Below are 19,873 nucleotides of genomic sequence, written 5' to 3' on the forward strand. Positions count from 1 at the left end.
TGCAGCAATACATTAAAAAGATCATCCACCACGATAAGTGGGATGCATCACAGGCATGCAGGGATGGTTCAATATACGCAAATCAGTAAACGTGATACATCACATAAATAAAAGAAAAGACAAAAACCACATGATCATCTCGATAGATGCAGAGAAAGCATTTGATAAGGTACAGCACCCATTTATGAACAAAGCACTAAGCAGAATGGGAATAAATGAGGCATTCCTCAATGTAATAAAAGCCATATATGAAAAATCTACAGCCAATATCATACTCAACAGGCAAAAACTGAAAGCTTTCCCACTAAGACGAGCACACGACAATGATGTCCGCTCTCACCGTTTCTTTTCAACATCGTATTGGAAGTCTTAGACACAGGGGTCAGACAAGAGAAAGAGATAAAAGACATCCAAATAGAAAAGGAGGAATTAAAGCTATCATTGTTTGCAGATGACATGATAGTGTACTTAGAGAACCTTGTACACTCTACCAAAAAACTCCTCAACCTAATAAGTGAATTTGGCCAAGAAGCAGGGTATAAAGTCAACATTCAGAAATCAAAGGCATTTTTGTACACCAGCAATGCAATAAAAGAAGAAGAAATCAGAAAAAAATACCATTCCTTTAAGCAACAAGAAAAATAAAGTACCTAGGCATAAATTTAATCAAAGACGTAAAAGATGTGTACGCAGAAAACTATACAACATTGAAGAAAGAAATTAAGGAAGACACAAATAAATGGAAGCATATACCGTGCTCATGGAGTGGAAGAATTAATATCGTCAAAATGTCCATACTACCCAAGCAATTTATAGATTCAACGCAATCCCTATTACGATATCAATGATGTATTTCACAGAAATACAACAGACATTTCAAAAATTTATATGGAAACATAAACGACCTCGTATAGCCTCAGCAATTTTGAGAAACAAACACAAAGTAGAAGGGATCACAATACCGGACATTAAACTCTACTCCAAAGCCACTATACTCAAAAGAATCTGGTACTGGCACAAGAACAGACCCATAGACCAGTGGAACAGAAAAGAAAGCCCAGAAATAAGCCAAGGTCTCTATGGGCATCTAATATTTGGCAAAGGGGGCAGAAGCATAAAAAGGAGCAATAATGGCCTCTTCAACAAATGGTGTTGGGAGAGCTGGACAGCTACATGCAAAAAATTGAAATTGGATCATCAGCTAACACCATACACAAATACAAACTCAAGATGGATAAAAGACTTAAATATAAGACGCAACATCATACAAGTCCCAGAGGAGAACATTGACAGGAAACTCTCAGATATCCCACGCAGCAATTTTTTCACTGATATGTCTCCTAAAGCAAGGGACATAAAGGAAAGAATAAACAAGTGGGACCTCATCAAAATAAGAAGCTTCTGCATGGCACAAGAAAACATCAGCAAAATGAAAAGGGAGCCAACCATATGGGAAAATATATTTGCTAATGATACATCAGATAGAGGTTTGATCTCCAAGATATATAAAGAACTCACTCGACTCCACTCCAAGAAGACAAACGATCCAATCAAAAAATGGGCAAAGGACCTGGGCAGATGCTTTTCCAAGGAGGAGATACAGAGGGTCCAGAGGCATTTGAAAGGATGCTCAGCATCACTAGCCATCAGAGAAATGCAGATCAAAACCACCATGAGGTACCACCTCACACCGGTCAGAATGGCCATCATAAACAGATCAACAAACAACAGGTGCTGACGAGGGTGTGGAGAAAATGGAACCCTAGTGCACTGTTGGTGGGAATGCAGACTGGTGCAACCACTGTGGAAAGCAGTGTGGAATTTCCTCAAAAAGCTGAAAATGGAACTGCCTTTTGATCCAGTGATTCCCCTGCTGGGACTATACCCTAAGAACACCAAAATGCCAATACAAAATAACCTATGCATCCCAATGTTCATAGCAGCACAATTTACAATAACCAAGTGTTGGAAGCAACCTAAATACCCATCAGTAGATTATTGGACTAAAAAAAATTATGGTACATATACACAATGGAATACTACGCATCAGAAAGATAAAAAGAACTACTAAACTTCGCGACAGCATGGATGGAACTCGAGAGCATCATGCTAAGCGAAATAACCCAGGAGGCGAAAGACAAATACCATATGATCTCACCTATAAGCAGAACCTAACCAACAATACAAAGATGCAAGGAAAGTAAGATGAGCAACACTGAAAGGAAAAGAAATCCACAGAGACAAGAGGGAAGGAGGGAGAGGGTGCGGGGAAAAGGAAGGGAAGGGTCAAGTCAAAGAACATATAGCAAGGACTCATTCACAAAACCAAAGGGGAAGAGCTGAGGGAAGGAAGGAAGGAGGGAGCAAGGGAAAGTGTGGGGGGGCAGAGACAAATGTACTTGAAAAAATAAATTGAAATAAATTAAATAAAAAAAAGAAAAGAAAGAATCAACGTCATTAAATGTCCATACTATTAAAGCAATCTATAGATTCAATTTAATCCCTATTAAAATACCAATAGCATATATCACAGATTTAGAACAAATATTTTAAAAAATTTATGGAAACACAAATAACCCAAAATAGCTATAGCAATCTTAAGAAAGAATAACAAACTTGGAGGTATCACAATACCTGATATTAAACTATACTACAAGGCCACTGTAATCAGAACAGTCTGGTACTGGCATAAGAACAGACACATAGATCAATGGAACTGAATAGAGAGCCCAAAAATAAACACATGTCTCTAAGATAAATTAATATTTGACAGAGGGAGCAGGAGCATAAAATGGAGTAAAAGCAGCCTCTTCAACAAATGATATTATGAGATCTGGAATAATACATGCAAGAAAATGAAACTAGACCACCTATTTACACTGTAGACCGAAATAAAATCAAAATGGATAAACGACTTCAATATAAGCTGTGACACCATAAAAGTCCTAGAGGAAAACATAGTAAAATTTCCGATATCACACACAGCAATATTTTCACTAATACATCCTCTAGGACAAGGGAAATAAAGGAAAGAATAAACTAATGGGACTACATGAAACTAAAAAGCTTCTGCAAGGCTAAAGAAAACATCATCAAAATGAGGAGGGAACCAACTATATGGGAAAATGTATTTGCGAACCATACCTCAGAGAAGGGTTTGATCTCCAAAATATATAAAGAATCATATGAGTCAATGCCAAGAAGATCCAATTAAAAATTAGGCAAAGGACCTGAACAGACTCCTGTCCAAATAGGACATACAGATACCTCATATGCAAAGTTGCTCAACATCACTAGCCATCAGAGAGATGCAAATTAAAATAACAATGAGATAACAATTCATACCAGTCAGAATGGCCATCATCAACAAATCAGTAAACACCAAGTGCTGGCAAGGATGCAGAGAAAAGGGAACCCTAGTGCACTGTTAGTAGGAATGCAGACTGGTGCAGCCACTGTGCAAAACAGTATGGAATTTCCTCAAAAAATTAAAGATGGAGCTGCCTTTTAATCCAGCGATTCCACTGCTGGGACTATACCCTAAGAATCCCAAAACACCAATTCTAAAGAACCTATACACCCCAATATTCATAGCAGCATTATTTATAATATCCAAGTGCTGGAAACAGCCTAAGTACCCATCAGTAGATGAATGGATCAAAAAACTGTGGTCATTTACACAATGGATATTATGCAGCAGAAAAAAAAGAACTCCTAACCCTTCATGACAGCATAGATGGAACTGGAGAATATTATGTTAAGTGAAATAAGCCCAGTGTGAAAGACAAATACCATATGATATCACCTATAAGTGGAACCTTATGAACAAAACAAAGTAATGAGCTAAATATAACCAGAGTCATGGAAGCAAGGAACTGGCTGACAGGGACCAGAGGGCAAGGGTGAGAGGGGTAATGGTGGGAAGAAGAGGATGGGTCTAGTTAAAGAACAAGTATAAATGCCCCCTGGATATGAATACATTTGTGGCAATTGACTGTGGGAGTGACATTGAGTGGGCCAGGGGAGAGCTACTCTAATAGAACAATAAAAAAAAATTAAATAAAAATTTAAAAATAAAATAAAAATACAAAAGGGAAAACCTATTACTCTAGCCACCTCCTGAGTTCTACATCCAGCTTGATTCAGTGGAGAGCTGAAGAGTTGAGTGCCCAAAGTCCAGTTTTAACAGGAGGATGAGGTTAGGCTTTGCTGGGAGAGTAGGTCAGGAAATTTACCATAGTTCTTGATAACAGATATAGCTCCTAAAGTGGGACATCCAAGAATAGATTTTCCAAGGATTGTAGTCTTCAAAGTATTTATTTTTCTACTTGAACAGGAATAAAAATAAAACGAATTCAGTGAAGGCTGAAATGTGGGCATGGCGGGATATTTAAGATAGGTAACAAAACACCTCTATTATGAAAAGACAGTTGATCTGTGACCTGTATTTGAATTGGTATTTTGCGAACAATTTATTGTTCGTAAAATTTTTGTGTTTGGACATTTATAAAGAACTTATTTAAAGTTACAATATTCTAGTGTATTTAATATTCTCCTGAAAATTTAAAGAATGTACTATTCACCTAAATAGTTTTGTTTATATTGTGTATTATTCAAATTGATTAAAGTCATCGAAATTTTTTTTAAATAGTTTATCTTTCTTCCAACCCTAAGCTAAAGATAGAGATTGAGATGCCCATCTTTGGCCTCAATATTGCAGACACAGAAAAAAGTCTCGCTGACAAGGCTACTCCTGTTGTTCGCCCAGCTCTATTTTGCCAGCCATATTGATAAATACTATTTTTTAACTCTTTTGTTGGTTTGTAGGAGGGGAATTTCAGGGAAGAGAGTGGTGACAGTGCCAGGGGCTTAAGTTGATACTTTATGATGCTTTTTTAATGTGTCTTAGTCATACCTGAACAATTTGGGTAAGAAAATGCTTTGGCCCTTGCCAGTATGATATGGAGTTATTCTCCACTGCTCAGTCCTTTCTGTTTCATGAGTTAACTTTTCTCTTTGAGTCTCCTCACATCATATCTCAGGTCGTATACCAGTCTCTTCACAAGTGTTCATCTTTCATTCCTTCCATTTTACTTCCATCCCACATACAGCTATCAGAAAAATTTTCTAAGAACCTCATTTATATCATCCTGTTATATCAAACAGGAATTTAAATTATCCTGTTCCTCTCTCCCTTCCCACCATGGTAGGCTCAGTCTGTGTTTTACCTCCTCCCTGAAATGTCTTGAGCAGGCCCCAGGCCTCAAGGACTTTTGCTCCTCAAACATCCCATAACTAGGATTAATATTCTTGGTCTGGTGTACATATTGTTTACTCCTAGAGTATGTTCTGATAGGGTCATGTACTTTCTAATCCGTTGGGAAATGCCCAGTTTGGTTTCAGGAGCTGTAACCTTGCCAACAGGCTGAAGGACCTCAAGGCTGGAAATAATCAGGAGGCCTTGGAGAAACAGGCTCCTGAGGTGACCTGACCTGTTCCCCAGGGCAGGGGCATAGCCCCTGCCTCTCTGCTTTGCCTTGTGATGGTCTCTGCCAAGAATGGGTAAGACCCGTTGGGGGAGGGGCAACCTAAGACAGGCATTGGCTGGTATGGGTAGCAGATAAGAAATTGGGGGACACGGAGAAGGGACAAAAAGGCCCCCACACCTCTTGGCGTGGCTTGGACATAGCCAAAGTCCTCATTGCAGCCAAGAAGCAGTCTCCTTATCTCTTGGTGGTTCCCTCCTCCCCCCTGGCTCAGGCTTGAAACAATGCAGGAAAAACAGCCCTAAATCAGATCTGGCAGTTGCCAGGGTAATCAGGCCTAAAAGTAAATTCTTTAGAGTGTGCTCTGTTCCTCCCTCAGATCTCTGGTCAGCTCATGCTGCAAAGGACCTTCACATTATTTATACCCCTTACCCTTTATCATTAAGGTGCTTGCCCTTATCTTCATTCTCTTTTGTTTAGACTGGTCTCCTCTCAGGCCCATGTAAATCAGTGAATTCCTGTCACTTGTTTTCTTAAAGGTATCTATTCTCTGTGAAACTTAACATGCTAATGTAACGAGTGTACGTATGCTTTCCTGTTACCTAGCCTACTGATAAGCTTTTCAATTAAAGCTTTGGAACAAAGGACAAAAGGGCCTTCCCCACTAGGGGGATGTGCCACGGACTTCTCCAGTAAGAGGGAAGTGCCCTGTCTGCTTTTCCGGCAAACAGAAAAGTGTTTGGAAGGTTTTTTGTTTATTGCCCCTCATCCGTGACAACCCCAGGACGGGCTCTACGGGTTTCAGAGCCCTGCTCCTACCTCAGCTGGCCAAAGCCAGTTTCCCTCAGGTTTCAGGGAGCGCTACGCTCTCTTCAGCACTCCCCCACAGTGGCGCGCCCCTATAGCTGCTGCGCAGTGCGACACTAATCTCATTTGATGCCAGTGCATTACTAGTTGTTAAATATTTTGACTGTCATACTGGTTTACAGCATTTATTGTCTCTATCAGTCAACCTGGTATCTTATCATAAGTTATAGGCCATTGTTATTTAAGTATTCACAATGTGGATACGTTTTTGACTTTTCTACTAGATTATACACTATCTGAGGAATAGACCAACCCCCAGGAACTAGCCCAGAGATACATGCAGAAGTGGACCTCAGAATTCTTGCTGAAGATATCAGTAAATGGGGTAAATAAATAATAATACCCAGTGCTTACTTACCAGTTTCAGCCCCTTGTTCTTCCAAAAAGTACCCAAAAACATTTTGGAGAGAACAAGTAATTTTGCATAGTTAGTTGTAAAATTTAAGGGAGAATATGGCAAGAGAGAAGCCAGAGCGGGGAAAATATCATGAAGGCACCCTGACTTGTGTGGCTAGGTTGTCTGGGCATCATTTCACAAAGCAAAAGGCTGCTTCTTAGATTCCCAGTCAGAACACATGCCTAGATTGGGGTTCATTCCCCACCCAGGGCACACATGAGAGGCAACTGATCTGTATTTCTCTCTCAAATCTATGTCTCTCTTTCTCCCTCCCTTCCCCTCTTTCTAAAAATAAATAAATAAAACCTTTTTTCTTTAAATCATGAAGGCTTGTTAAAGCATCATGCTTAGACTTGATTCTATAGTCAAGGACACTAAAAGTTTGTACATAAGAAATTATATGATTAGATATTTATTTCTAATATCTAATTAGAGAGTCAATATGGCCCTGGTATTGCAGGAAGCTGGCTGGAAATATCAGAGATTCCTGGAGTGCCTTGATCATGAGCATGGGACCAATCTGTTTTTATGCTACAAGGGCTAAAATGGGCTGCTAACCTGGTATAAATCTAAATTGGCCCTAAATCAGCAAACTTATAGAGTCTGAATCTCTGCTCTAGCACTTCAAAAGAAAGTTCTGCCAGGGTTTTAGAAAGCCATTTGGGTTTTAGAACAGCTAATTGGTTTAGGGTAGTTATATTGGATGTGGAATAATTAGCCATTGGATCCCTGTTGAACATTTCAAATTCCTTTCTATCTATATAACCAATCTAGCCTATACTTTTGTTGTAATAAAGAGAGTGTCCATTTAGCTGGAGATAATTAATGTTATTTGAATTATCTGTGTGGTGGGAAAAAGAAAAATTTGGCAAGATCCCAAGATGGCTGCAGAGTAGGCATCTTCCTGAGGGGAAGGAAGAGTGAATCATAGCTGAGATATTCCAAGTGTGAGTCTCTTGGAAACTATTGTCTGAAACCAAGACAAAGTACTTAGCCCTCTCATGCGGGCTTGGCTGACATCACCCCCAGTGGGAGACTTGATCTGTCCCACTGAGCCTGAGAAGGCTGTGCTTGCACCAAACCTGAACTTGTAGTGAGTCCCTTCATGAGGAGCTAGAGCTGAAGACTCTGGCAGAGACTGAATCGCTTGGCTCAGGAGCAGGAGCCCTTTTACCTCACTGAGTGCCTGGCTGCATGATCCCCAAGTAGGGAACACACTAGCCCTGTCCTTCCAGTCCCATATGCCTTGCCCTACTGAGCTTTCAACCTGTGGGAGGGGTTGTGATTCTCAACCAGCCTGGGGCCACCCTACAGTCTTTCTTTGGAAGGCCCTGGAAGAAGACCAAGCATTCTCAGTGGAGGCAGAGTAGTGACAAGTGAAAGCAGACCTCAGGGAGCTTTACTTCTTTTACAAATTTTCCCCCAGCTCTAAGCTGAAGGAAGTCAGTCTTTATACACAGGTCAGCTCCTCCCATGCACACCCAGATCCATTAGATGCAGCAACAGTGAACAACATAGTAGCTCTAAACAGGTAGCCCAAGGCCAGTTACACACAATGTCTAACATCAATCTATACCTGAACCCCACCTAATTGGATTCAGAACCAATAAAACCAGTGGTGGGCTCCAGACCACAGCAGAGCTTGACCCAACTAGCCACATTAGCAGCACATACAAAGGGGGATTCTGGCAGGCACCAGACACTACTGGGAACAACTCCACCTTAGGGGGTGGGCAATATCTACAAAGCATCTAATACATAGTGATTGAAGATTACCCTTACAGTCAGTCAGCCTGAAGAGTTAACTCTGCCCACAAAATGGCAAACAGCATTCAAGACTCAACTACAACAGAAAGATGCACATAACCCACAAGAAACATTCCTAGCTCACGGATCTCTGGTGATCTAGAAGACTGTGCCACTGAGCCCAACAAGACGTCTTCTTGTTTCTTTTTTTGCTGGGTACAGTGAACTCTATTGATGGTGTGTGACAAGTTAGGGCTCCCTAAACCACTCCCTTTCTTCAGGGCATTTGGTAGAGATCAGGAGATTCTCAGTGTGTTAAGAGATTGGTTTGGGGCAAGGAATTCCCAGCAACTGACAGAATCTCTTTCTGTCACTGGGGCTGGTGGTCCAGAGTGCTCCTTGGAGGCCATGTGGACCATAAGGTCCACCACCCTGTTGCTTTAGCCAAATTCATTGTCATACCAGGAAATGAGCTTGACAAAGTGGCCATTGAGGTGAATGCCAGCCCCGGCATTGAAGGTGGAAAAGTGTCACTGTTAAAGCTGCAGGAGAAAACAGAGTCTCTGTTTATCCTGAAATGCTCTTTAGGGGATCCTCTGATGCCTGACTCACTACCTTCTTGATGTCATCATATTTGGCAGCTTTCTCCTGGCTGCAGGTCAGATCCACAACTGACACATTGGGTTGTGAGAACATGGAAGGCCATGCCAGTGAGCCTCCCATTCATCTCAGGAATGGCCTTGCCCACAGTCTTGGAAGTACCAGTACAGGCAGGGATGATGTCCTGAATAGCCCCTCAGTCATCACATCACAGCCTCCAGGAGGGTTCATCCACAATCTTCTGGGTGGTAGTGATGGCATGGACTGTGGTCACAGGTCCCTCAACAATGCCAAAGTTGTCATGTATGGCTCTGGGGGGCCAAGTGGTTGGTGGTGCAGGGGGCATTGCTGACAACCTTCATGGAGTTCTCATACTTTTCATGGTTCCTGCCAATCGCAAACATGGGGACATCCACAGAACAGGAAGACATGATGGCCTTATTGGCTCTACCGTTCAGGCGATCCTCAGCCTCATCCGTGGTAGCGAACACACCAGTGGACTCCACATCATATTCAGCACCAGCATCACCCTATTTGATGTTGGCAGGATCTTGCTCCTGGAAGATGGAGATAGACTTTCCACTGATGAGAAGCTTCCTGTTTTCAGCCTTGACTTGCCTTTGAAATTGTCATGAGTAGAATCAAAATGGATCATATAGACCGTGTAGTTGAGGTCAATGAAGGGGTCATTGATAGCAACAATATTCACTTTACCAAACTAAAAACCAGCCCTGGTGACCAGGCACCCGATATGGCCAAATCCATTACTCAGACCTTCACCATTGTGTCTCAGGGTTGCAGCTGGCACTTCTCAGGAACATGTGGCTGTCTGTCAAACAAGAGGAGCAGAGAGCCCAATGAGATACCTTCATCATAAAACCATCATAACAAGTTTGGAAGTCATAGAAGATCTACCTAATATACAGAGACAAAATGAGGAGACAAAGAAATATGCCCCAAATGAAAAGAAAGAAGAGTCCCCAGATAAAGAACTACATGAAATGGAAGCAACTAAAATACTGAGACAGAGCTTAAAAAATAATAATGATGATGCCCAAGGACCATAGAGGGAGAACATAAACAAAGAGATAGTAAGAATTAAAAAAGACATAGAATGCATAAAAAAGAAGAGTATTCCACAATCAAATGTTACTAAGCCATAAGAAAAAACAAAATATTGCCACCTGCAAAAACATGGATAGACCTTGAGAATATTAGGCTAAGTGAATTAAGTTAGAAAAAGTTAAGAATCACATGATTTTACTCATACGTAGGATACAAAACTGAATCTCATGGACACAGAAAGCAATGTGGTGGTTGCCAGAGAGATGAGGGTAGGGATGTGAGAGGTGGAATGGGGACTAATATACAGTGACAGAAGAATGGTTTGACTTTGGATTGTGGGTACACAATGTAATATACAGACCTAGTATGATAGAAGTGCATATGTAAAACCTATATGATCTTCTTGACCAATGTCACTCCAGTAAATTAAATAAAAAATAAGAAACCATAAAAAGTACCAGTCAAAAATGAAGAATACACTAGAAAGAAACAAGAGCAAGTTAGATGAAGCAGAAGATCAAATCAGCAATTTAGAGGCCAAGAAAACAAAAAACACCCAAGAAGAGCATCAAAAGGAAAAAAGGATTTTTTAAAATGAGGACAGTTGAAGGGACTTCTGAGACAACATCAAGCATGACAACATCCACATCATAGGGATACTACAATAACAAAAGAGTGAGCAAGAGATAGAGAACCTATTTGAAAAAAATAATGGCTGCAAAACTTCTCTAACCTGGTCAAAGAAAAAAATCACACAAGCTTACGAAGCACAATGAATCCCAACCAAGATAAACCCAGAGAGGCACACACCAAGACACTATAAGTAAAATGGCAAAAGTTAAAGACAAAGAGAGAATCTTAAAAGCAGCAAGAAACAGTTAGTTACCTCAAAGGGAGTTTCCTTAAGACTGTCAGCTGACTTCTCAAGAGAAACACTTCAGGCATGAAATATTCAAAGTGACGAAAAGCAAGGGCCTCAAACTAAGACTACTCTGTGCAGCAACAGTATCATTTGAAATTTAAGGCAACAAAAAGAGCTTCCCACACCAAAAAAAAAAAAAAAAAAATTCTAAAGGAGTTCATTGCCACCAAACCAGTATTGCAATAAGTATTAAAGAGCCTGCTTTAAGAAGGAGAAGAAATACAGAGAAGATGATAGGTAAAAGGAAAAAAATGGCAGTAAATAAATGCCAAACAATAATAACCTTATAAGTGGATTACCAATGCTCCAATCACATAACACAGGGAAGCTAAAGATATAAGCAAACATGACTCATATATTTGTTGTCTACAAGAGACCCAGCTCAGAACAAAATATACAAAAGACCAAAAGTGAAGGAATAGAAAAATATATTCCATGGAAATTGAAACAGAAAAAAAACTGGGGTAGCAATACTTGTATCTGACAAAATAGACTTTAAAAAATGGAGTAACAAGTGATAAAGAAGATCATTATATAATACTAAAGAGTTCAATTCAAAATGAAGATAAAACCCTTGTTAACATATATATACCCAAAATAGAAGCACCTAAATAATATTAAAAATTCTTGGTGGACATTAAGGAAGATATCAACAGCAAAACAGTCAAATTAAGGTATTATATCAACCTGTTGTCATCAAAGGATAGATGTCCCAGACAAAAAAAATCAAGAATGCAAGGGCAACCTTAAACAGCACACTGGATTAGATGGATTAAATTGATATTTAGAGAACATTTCATCCCAAAGCAGAATATATATTCTTATCAAGTGCACATGGATCATTCTGAAAGCTAGACTATATGTTAGAACACAAAATAAGTTTTAACATTTCAAGAATACTGAAATCATATCAAGCATTTTCTCAGAAACAATAATATGAAAATAGAAATCAACTATATTACAAAATGCAGAAAAAAATCAAACATATGGAGGCTAAAGAGCATGTTATTAAGTAATGAATAAGTTAACAACCAAGTCAAGGAGAAAATAAAAAATTAACTGGAAACAATTGAAAATGAGCAATCCTGAAAGGGAAGTTTGTAGCATTACATGCCTACTTCAAGAAACAAACAACAACAACAAAAAAAAACCCATAAATATACAATCTAACCCTATACTTAAAGTAAAGAGTAAATGATCAATAGACAGAACCAGAGTAAATAGAGGAAAGAAAATTATAAAAATCAGAGTGAAACTAAATTACATAGAGACAAAAAATAATTAAAAAAAGAGAACAAAGATGGTAGAGGAGTGAGTGGAAGAAGCACTGACCTCTTCCCAGGACCATCATGGAATTACAACTAAACTGAGGAGAAATCACTCAGAACAAACAACTGAACAATAGTGAAAGAGGAGCCTTATAACCTGAGATCATTAGAAGAATCAGCTTTAGCATAACCTAACTGATAAGGAGTGCAGTAAAGACTCAAGAGGGTGGGCAGGGTGCCCACAGGCAGCAGCACCAGAAGGATATTGAAAGGGCCAGTTGGATCCCCCAGAGAAGAACAGAGTCTAAACCGTAAGTGGGGATCTCCAGCCTACAGCACCAGATCCCAAAAAGTACACAGAAAACAGTCAGCTGCAAAAAGCAGCAGGGTTGCTCCCTGCCAGGGACAGGTGGCTGGACATGCAAAGAGCCATTTAAAGGGAAAATACATCAATTTTTATTTGTAACCACTTACCTTCAGCTTCGGCAAAGGCGGAGGCAGAGTATACTAGAGATGCCTCAGGAGAGACTGGGGAAGGAGGCTTTGGGGAGAGAACTGAGAGAGTAGTCAGGGGAGATTCCAGTTCTAACACATCCCCCAGAGGGCAGCAGCCATCTCGCTTAGGCACTCCCCAGAGCAGCAAGAGCTAGAGAGGACCCAATAGCCCCATCCCTAGGAGGGCCTTGGCCCTGCCCTGTGGTGACTCTAAGCTGGCCTGCTGAGTGCAGAGTGGCAGCCACAGAGAGTAGAATCCTTGCTAAAGGGTGCACAGATTGGTCTAGAGACACTTGAGGAGAGGCTGGAGATGGAGGTTTTGGGGAGAGAATGGAGAGAGTAGCTGGTGGGATCCTGGTGCTGACTCCTCCCTTATACAGCAGTTGCCATCTTGCTCAGGGAGACCACTCCCCTGAGCAGCAGCAGCGTGAGAGGACACAATAACCCCACCCCCTGGAAGGACTCTGCCCCGCACTCTGATGTCTCTAAAACAGCCTGCTGAGTGCAGAGGAACTAGGTTAACAGCTGAAGGAGAGACCCACAGACAGTAGATTCCTGGAAATCTTGAACAGACTGCCTAAGGTCACACAGGGTCAACCTCTGACATCATCAGAGGCAAAACCAGAGAGAGAGAAAAAACAGTCTCCTGCCATAGAAGTTCATACCACAAAGTCAGGAAATCAAGACAGATCAATTTAAGAGGCAGAAGCAAAAGAGAAAAGCCCCATAAATAATGGAAAGACAAAGAAACACACCTAGTCAAAGGAAAAGAAAGGTACCCAGAAAGAGAACTAAAGGAATAGAGGCAAGTAAAATATCATATGCTGAGTACAAACTAAATGGTTCAAAGGAATCTCAATGAGCTCAGTGAGCTCAAGGAGAATTGCCAAATATTACAGGGAAACTACAAGGAACTTGCTGCAAAGTATATCAGCATGAAAAAAGACATATAAACTATCAAAAACAGGCAAGAGGAAATGAAGAATACAGCTTGTGAATTGCAGAACACAGTAGAAGGAATCAAAAGCAGGCTACATGAAGCTGAAAACTGAATCAGCGAGCTGGAGGACAAGGTATGAAAAAGCTCCAGAAAGAGCAAGAAGATGAAAAAAGACTCAAAAAGAATGAAGAAGCATTTATGGAAATGCAAAATAACCTGAAACATAATCATATCCATATAATAGGGAAACCAGAAGGAGAACAAAGGAGCAAGGGATTAAAAAATCTGTTTGGAAAAGTAATGATGGAAAACTTCCCTAATTGGAGGAGAGAAAAAGTCACACAAAACCAGGAAGAACAGAGGGTCCCATTCAAGGAGATCCCAAAGAGGCCCATTCCAAGACACATCATCATTAAAATGGCAAATATCAAAAACAAACAGAGAATCCTAAAGGCAAAGAGGGGAAAAAGGTAATACCTTATAAGGAAGCCCCAATACGGCCAGCAGCTGACATCTCAACAGAAACACTACAAGCAAGGAGGGAAAGGTAAGAAATATTCCGAGCCATGAAAAGAAAAAGCCTGCAACCAAGACTGCTCTACCCAGCAAGGCTCTCAATTAAAATGGAAGGCCAAATAAGGAGTTTCCCAACAAAAGAAGCCTAAAAGAATACATCTCCACCAAACCAGCATTGCAAATATGCTAAGGACTGTTTTAAGATAAGTAAAAGAGTCTATGGATACCCAGTTCTTTTCACAGTCACCAATTCTTGATATTACCAATATTTTTAATACTTAGTAATCTGATTGTGACAATGATATGTTATTTCAATTGTTCCTTTACTATTTGTTGAAACTAAACCTGTTTTTGTATATTTCTTGCCTATTTCTATTATTTTTAAAAAGCTTTAAATGAATTTTTAGATCTTTATCTATTTTTTATTAAATGTTTGTAGAATTTTAGCCCTAAAAGAAAAAAAAAAAACCTATTAACCTGTTTTAGATGTGTTGCAAATACTTTCCTGTTTTATTACTCACACTTTAACTTTTTTTACGCATATATTACTCTACAGTCTTAAATGTTTAATATAGTCACATCCTCAATATTTAACTTTGTAGCTTCTGGGTTTGAATATGTTACTTCAGGGTAAGAAAGTATTATTTTGAATTTACTCAGACAACTCTTTAGATTTTACATATTGATTTTTAACTCACCTGAATATTTCTTGTATAACATGTTAATTAGAGCTCTATATTTGTTTTATTTCAAGTACTACTGGTCCATGCATCTTATTTGTTGAATAAACCTTATTTTCCCCATTGATCTGAAATATAGATGTAATAATATATTACATTGTTAGGCACATATATATACATTTGTTTCTAGAATGCTCATTTTATTTCATTGACCTACTTGATTATTTCTGTGGTAGTGTTATGTTGTTTTAATTGCTGAGATTTTATAATGGATTTAAACTTTTTATTATTTTATAATGGATCTTGACATTTAAAAAAGTGAATAAATAGAATCAATCTGCATTCAAAAAGAAAGGAAGAAAGAAAGGAGGACCTCCTACCTTTTGCGACATCATGGATGGAAATGGACAATATTATGGTAAGTGAAATAAGCCAGTTGGTGAAAGACAAATACCATATGATCTCACCTATAAGTGGAATATATTCAACAAAATAAACTAACAAACCAAATAAACCACAGTCAAGGAAACATGGAGCAGACTGAAAGTGACCGGAGAGGTTGGGGAAGGAGGACAATGGTGGGAAGAAGAAGGAGTTTAACAAAGGATATGTATGAAGTACTCATGGACATGTACAACAGAGTGGGAATTGACTGTGGGTCAAGATGGCAGAGTAGAATGGATGGAAAAGGGCAATGGCGTAAAATTTAAGAAAACTATAATAGAATAAACATGATGTATAGTGGCGTTGTAGTATAGTTTGATGTCTGGTATTGGGACCCCTCCTACTTTGTGTTTCTTTCTCAAAATTGCTGCGGCTATTCGGGGTGGTTTATGGTTCCATATAAATTTTTGAAATGTCTGTTCTATTTCTGTGAAATACGTCATTAGTATCTTAAGAGGGATTCTGTTGAATCTATAAATTGCTTTGGGTAGTATGGACATTTTGATGATATTAATTCTTCCAATCCATGAGCTCGGTATATGCTTCCATTTATTTGTGTCTTCCTTAATTTCTTTCTTCAATGTTGTATAGTTTTCTGCATACAGGTCTTTTACCTCCTTGGTTAAATTTTTGCCTAGGTACTTTATTTTTCTTGTTGCTATATCGAATGGTATTTTTTTTCTGATTTCCTCTTCTTCTACTTCATCACTGGTGTACAAAAATGCCTTTGATTTCTGAATGTTGACTTTGAATCCTGCTGTTTTGCCAAATTCACTTATTAGGTTGAGAAGTTTTTTGATAGAGTCTACAGGGTTTTCTATGTACTATCATGTCATCTGCAAACAATGATAGCTTTACTTCCTCCTTTCCTATTTGGATGCCTTTTATTTCTTTTTCTTTTCTGACCACTGTGGCTAGAGTTTCCAGTACCATGTTGAAGAAAAGCGGTGAAAGCAGACATCCTTGTCGTGTTCTCGATCTTAGTGGGAAAGCTTTTATTTTTTGCCCATTGAGTACAATTTTAGCCAAGGAATTTTTCATATATGGCCTTTATTATATTGAGGAATGCCCCATTTATTCCCATTTTGCTGAGTGTTTTGATCATAAATGGGTGCTGTACCTTATCGAATGCTTTTTCTGCTTCTATTGAGATGATCATGCGGTTTTTGTCTTGTCTTTTATTTATGTGATGTATTACGTTTATTGACTTGTGTATATTGAACCATCCCTGCATCCCTGGGCAGAATCCCACTTGATCGTGGTGGATAATCTTTTTAATGTATTGCTGGATGTGGTTTGCCAATAGTTTGTTGAGGATTTTAGCATCTATGTTCATCAGCGAAATTAGCCTGTAGTTTTTGTTCTTTGTAGGGTCTTTATCTGGTTTTGGGATCAGGGTGATGCTGGCCTCATAGAAAGAGTCTCGGAGTCTTCCCTCCTCTTGGATTTTTTAGAATAGTCTGAGAAGGACAGGGGTTAGCTCTTCCTTAAATGTTTTGTAAAATTCTCCAGTGAAACCATCCAATTCTGCGCTTTTGTGTGCCGGGAGTTTCTTGATGACTGCTTCCATTTCCCCAGCTGTTATAGGTCTGTTCAAGCTTTTTGTTTCTTCCTCCTTCAGTGTTGGAAAATTATATGTTTCTAGAAATGTGTCCATTTCACCAAGGTTTTCAAATTTCTTGGCATATAATTGTTCATAGTAGTTTCCAACAATCCTTTGTATCTCTGTGGTATCAGTTGTTATTTCTCCTCTTTCATTTCTGATATTATTTATTTGGGTCTTCTCCCTTTTTTTCTTGATGAGTCTACTTAGAGGCTTGTTGATTTTATTTATCTTTTCAAAGAGTCAGCTTCTGGATTGGTTGATCCTTTGAATTGTTCTTTTCATCTCTATGTCATTTAGTTCTGTTCTAACCTTGACTATTTCCTTCCTTCTACTTTCCTTTGGATTTATTTGTTGTTGTTTCTCCAGTTCTTAAAGTTGTAGTGTTAGGTCTTTTACTTGAAATGTTTCTATCTTTTTTAGGTAAGCCTGTATTGCTCTTAACTTCCCTCTCAGGATGCCTTTGTTTTATCCCATTGGTTTTGGACTGTTGTCTGTTTATTTTCATTTGTTTCCAGAAATGTTTTGATTTCTTCTCCTATCTCATTATTGACCCATTCATTGTTTAATAGTCTACTGTTCAGTCTCCATGTGTTTGAAGGTTTTTGAAGTTTCTCTTTGAGGTTGATTTCCAGGTTCAAGCCCTTGTGGTCTGAGAAAAAGTTTGGTATTATTTCAATTTTCCTGAATTTGCTGAGGTTTGCTTTGTGTCTTATCATGTGGTCTATCTTTGAAAACTGATATGAGCATTTGAAAAGAATGTGTATTTTTCTTCTTTGGGATGTAAGGTTCTAGATATGTCAGCTAAGTCTATTTGACTCAGTGCGTCATTCAGCTCCACAATATCCTTATTGATATTTTGTTTGGAAGATCTACCCATTTTTGACAGTGGGGTGTTAAAATCCCCTACTATCAGTGTGTTGCTGTCTATACCCTTTTGGAAGTTGCCCAAGATTTTCCTTATCTATTTGAGTGCCCCTATGTTGGGTGCATATAAGTTTACAATGTTTATATCTTCTTGAAAGATTCTTCCTTTAAGTATTATAAAGTGTCCCTCTGGGTCTCTTTTTATGGATTTTGTTTTGAAATCTATTTTGTCTCATAGAAGTATTGCAACCCTTGCTTTCTTCTCTTGCCCATTTGCTAGGAATATTTTTTTCATCCCTTTACATTCAATCTGTGTAGGGCTTTTGCTCTGAGGTGGGTCTCTTGTAGGCAGCATATGTGTGGGTCATGTATTCTTATCCATTCAGATTTCTTCTGTCTTTTAATTGGGGCATTTAGTCCATTTACATTGAGAGTTATTACTGATGGAAACATATTAATTTTTTCTCTTTGTCCTGTGTTTTTCTCTTTCTCACTCTTTTCCTTCATCTTCCTTAACCAGTCCCTTTAGCATATCTTGTAGTGCTGGTTTGGTAGAGATGTATTCTTTTAGTCTTCTCTTGTCTGGGAAACTCCGTATTTCCCCTTCTATTTTAATTGAGAGCCTTTCTGGGTAGAGCAGCCGTGGCTGTAGGCCCTTGCTTTTCATGACTTGGAATATTTGTTGGCATTCCCTTCTGGCTTGTAGTGTTTCTGTTGAGAAGTCAGCTCCTAGCTGTATCGGGGCCCCCTTCAATGTTACTTTCTCCTCCCTTGCTGCCTTGAGGATTCTCTCATTGTCTTTGATAGTTGCCATTTTAATGATGATGTGTCTTGGAGTGGACTTCCTTGGGTCCCTCTTGAGTGGGGCCTTCTGTGCCTCCTGGATCCATGAGACCTTTTCTCTCCTCAAATTAGGGAAATTTTCCATCATTCCTTTTTCAAAGAAGTTCTCTATCCCTTGCTCCTCTTCTTCTCCTTCTGGTTTCCCTATTATGCGGATATTATTGCACTTCAGGTTGTCCTGCATTTCCCTAAATGCCTCTTCATTCTTTTTGAGTCTTTTTACCATTTCTTGTTCTTTCTGGGAGCTTCTTTCTACCTTGTCCTCCATCTCACTGATTCGATCTTCGACTTCATCCAGCCTGCTTTGGATTCCTTCTACTGTGTTCTTCAAGTCAGAAATGCTATTCTTCATATCCTCTTGTGTCTTTATAGTTTCTATGTCGTTATCCAGGGTGATATAGTTTACTGTAAGGTCCTGATAGTTTCTTTGCAGTTTCTCATGGTTCTCTTTTTGCTGGCTGAGCTCACTGAGCTTCCTTAGAGCCATTGTTTTGAATTCAATATCTGATAGTTCCCTTGCCTCTATTTTATTTAGCTCTCTCTGTTGGGAGTCCCCTTTTCCACTTATTTGGGGGGAAATTCTTTTTCTTCCCATTTTTATGAGAGTATATTAAGTAATTAATTTATTTATTTTTGCTTCTGCTTCTATTGATCTGTCTAGATTTCCTGACTTTGTGGATAAACTTCTATGGTAGTAGGCGGGTCTTTTATCTACTTACTTACTTTTCTTTCTGGCCCTGCCTCTGATGATGTCATTTGTTGACCCTATATGGCCTTGAGTCGTTTGTTTGAGCCTACCAGGAGTCTACTGTCTGTGTCTGACTCCTGCTTTGGGCATCTCTGTGACCGCTTAGGCCAGGGATCCACTATTTCTGTGGATCGCTCTGCACTCTCATGCAGGCTCCTTGAACGGCTCCCTGGCCAGGCAGGATCCCCCGCCCGCCCTGACATTCATGCTTGCCCCAGCCCAGAGGCGCTTCTTAGTCAGTTCTCAAGCACTTGTCTGGCACGCTTGCAGGCAGGCACCCCGGCACTGGTCAGTTTAGGGTCTTCTATTGTGTGCTTTCCCCGTTTGTGGCTCTTTGGGGGCATGGCCTGCCCACACAAAATTGAGACTACAGAAATGGGAGGAAG

The 19,873-nt window shown here is 39.5% G+C and overlaps 1 pseudogene; it reads right to left on the reverse strand.

Moving 5' to 3' along the window:
• Nucleotides 1-9,192, reverse strand: part of LOC129081008 (protein EFR3 homolog A-like) — a 34,295-nt pseudogene extending 25,103 nt beyond the window's left edge.
• Between the last annotated feature and the right edge of the window lie 10,681 nt (nt 9,193-19,873).

Source organism: Pteronotus mesoamericanus, unplaced genomic scaffold, assembly GCF_021234165.1.
Source record: "Pteronotus mesoamericanus isolate MK-2021 breed Mesoamerican mustached bat unplaced genomic scaffold, CSHL_Meso_final contig_94, whole genome shotgun sequence".
Classification (NCBI taxonomy): domain Eukaryota; kingdom Metazoa; phylum Chordata; class Mammalia; order Chiroptera; family Mormoopidae; genus Pteronotus; species Pteronotus mesoamericanus.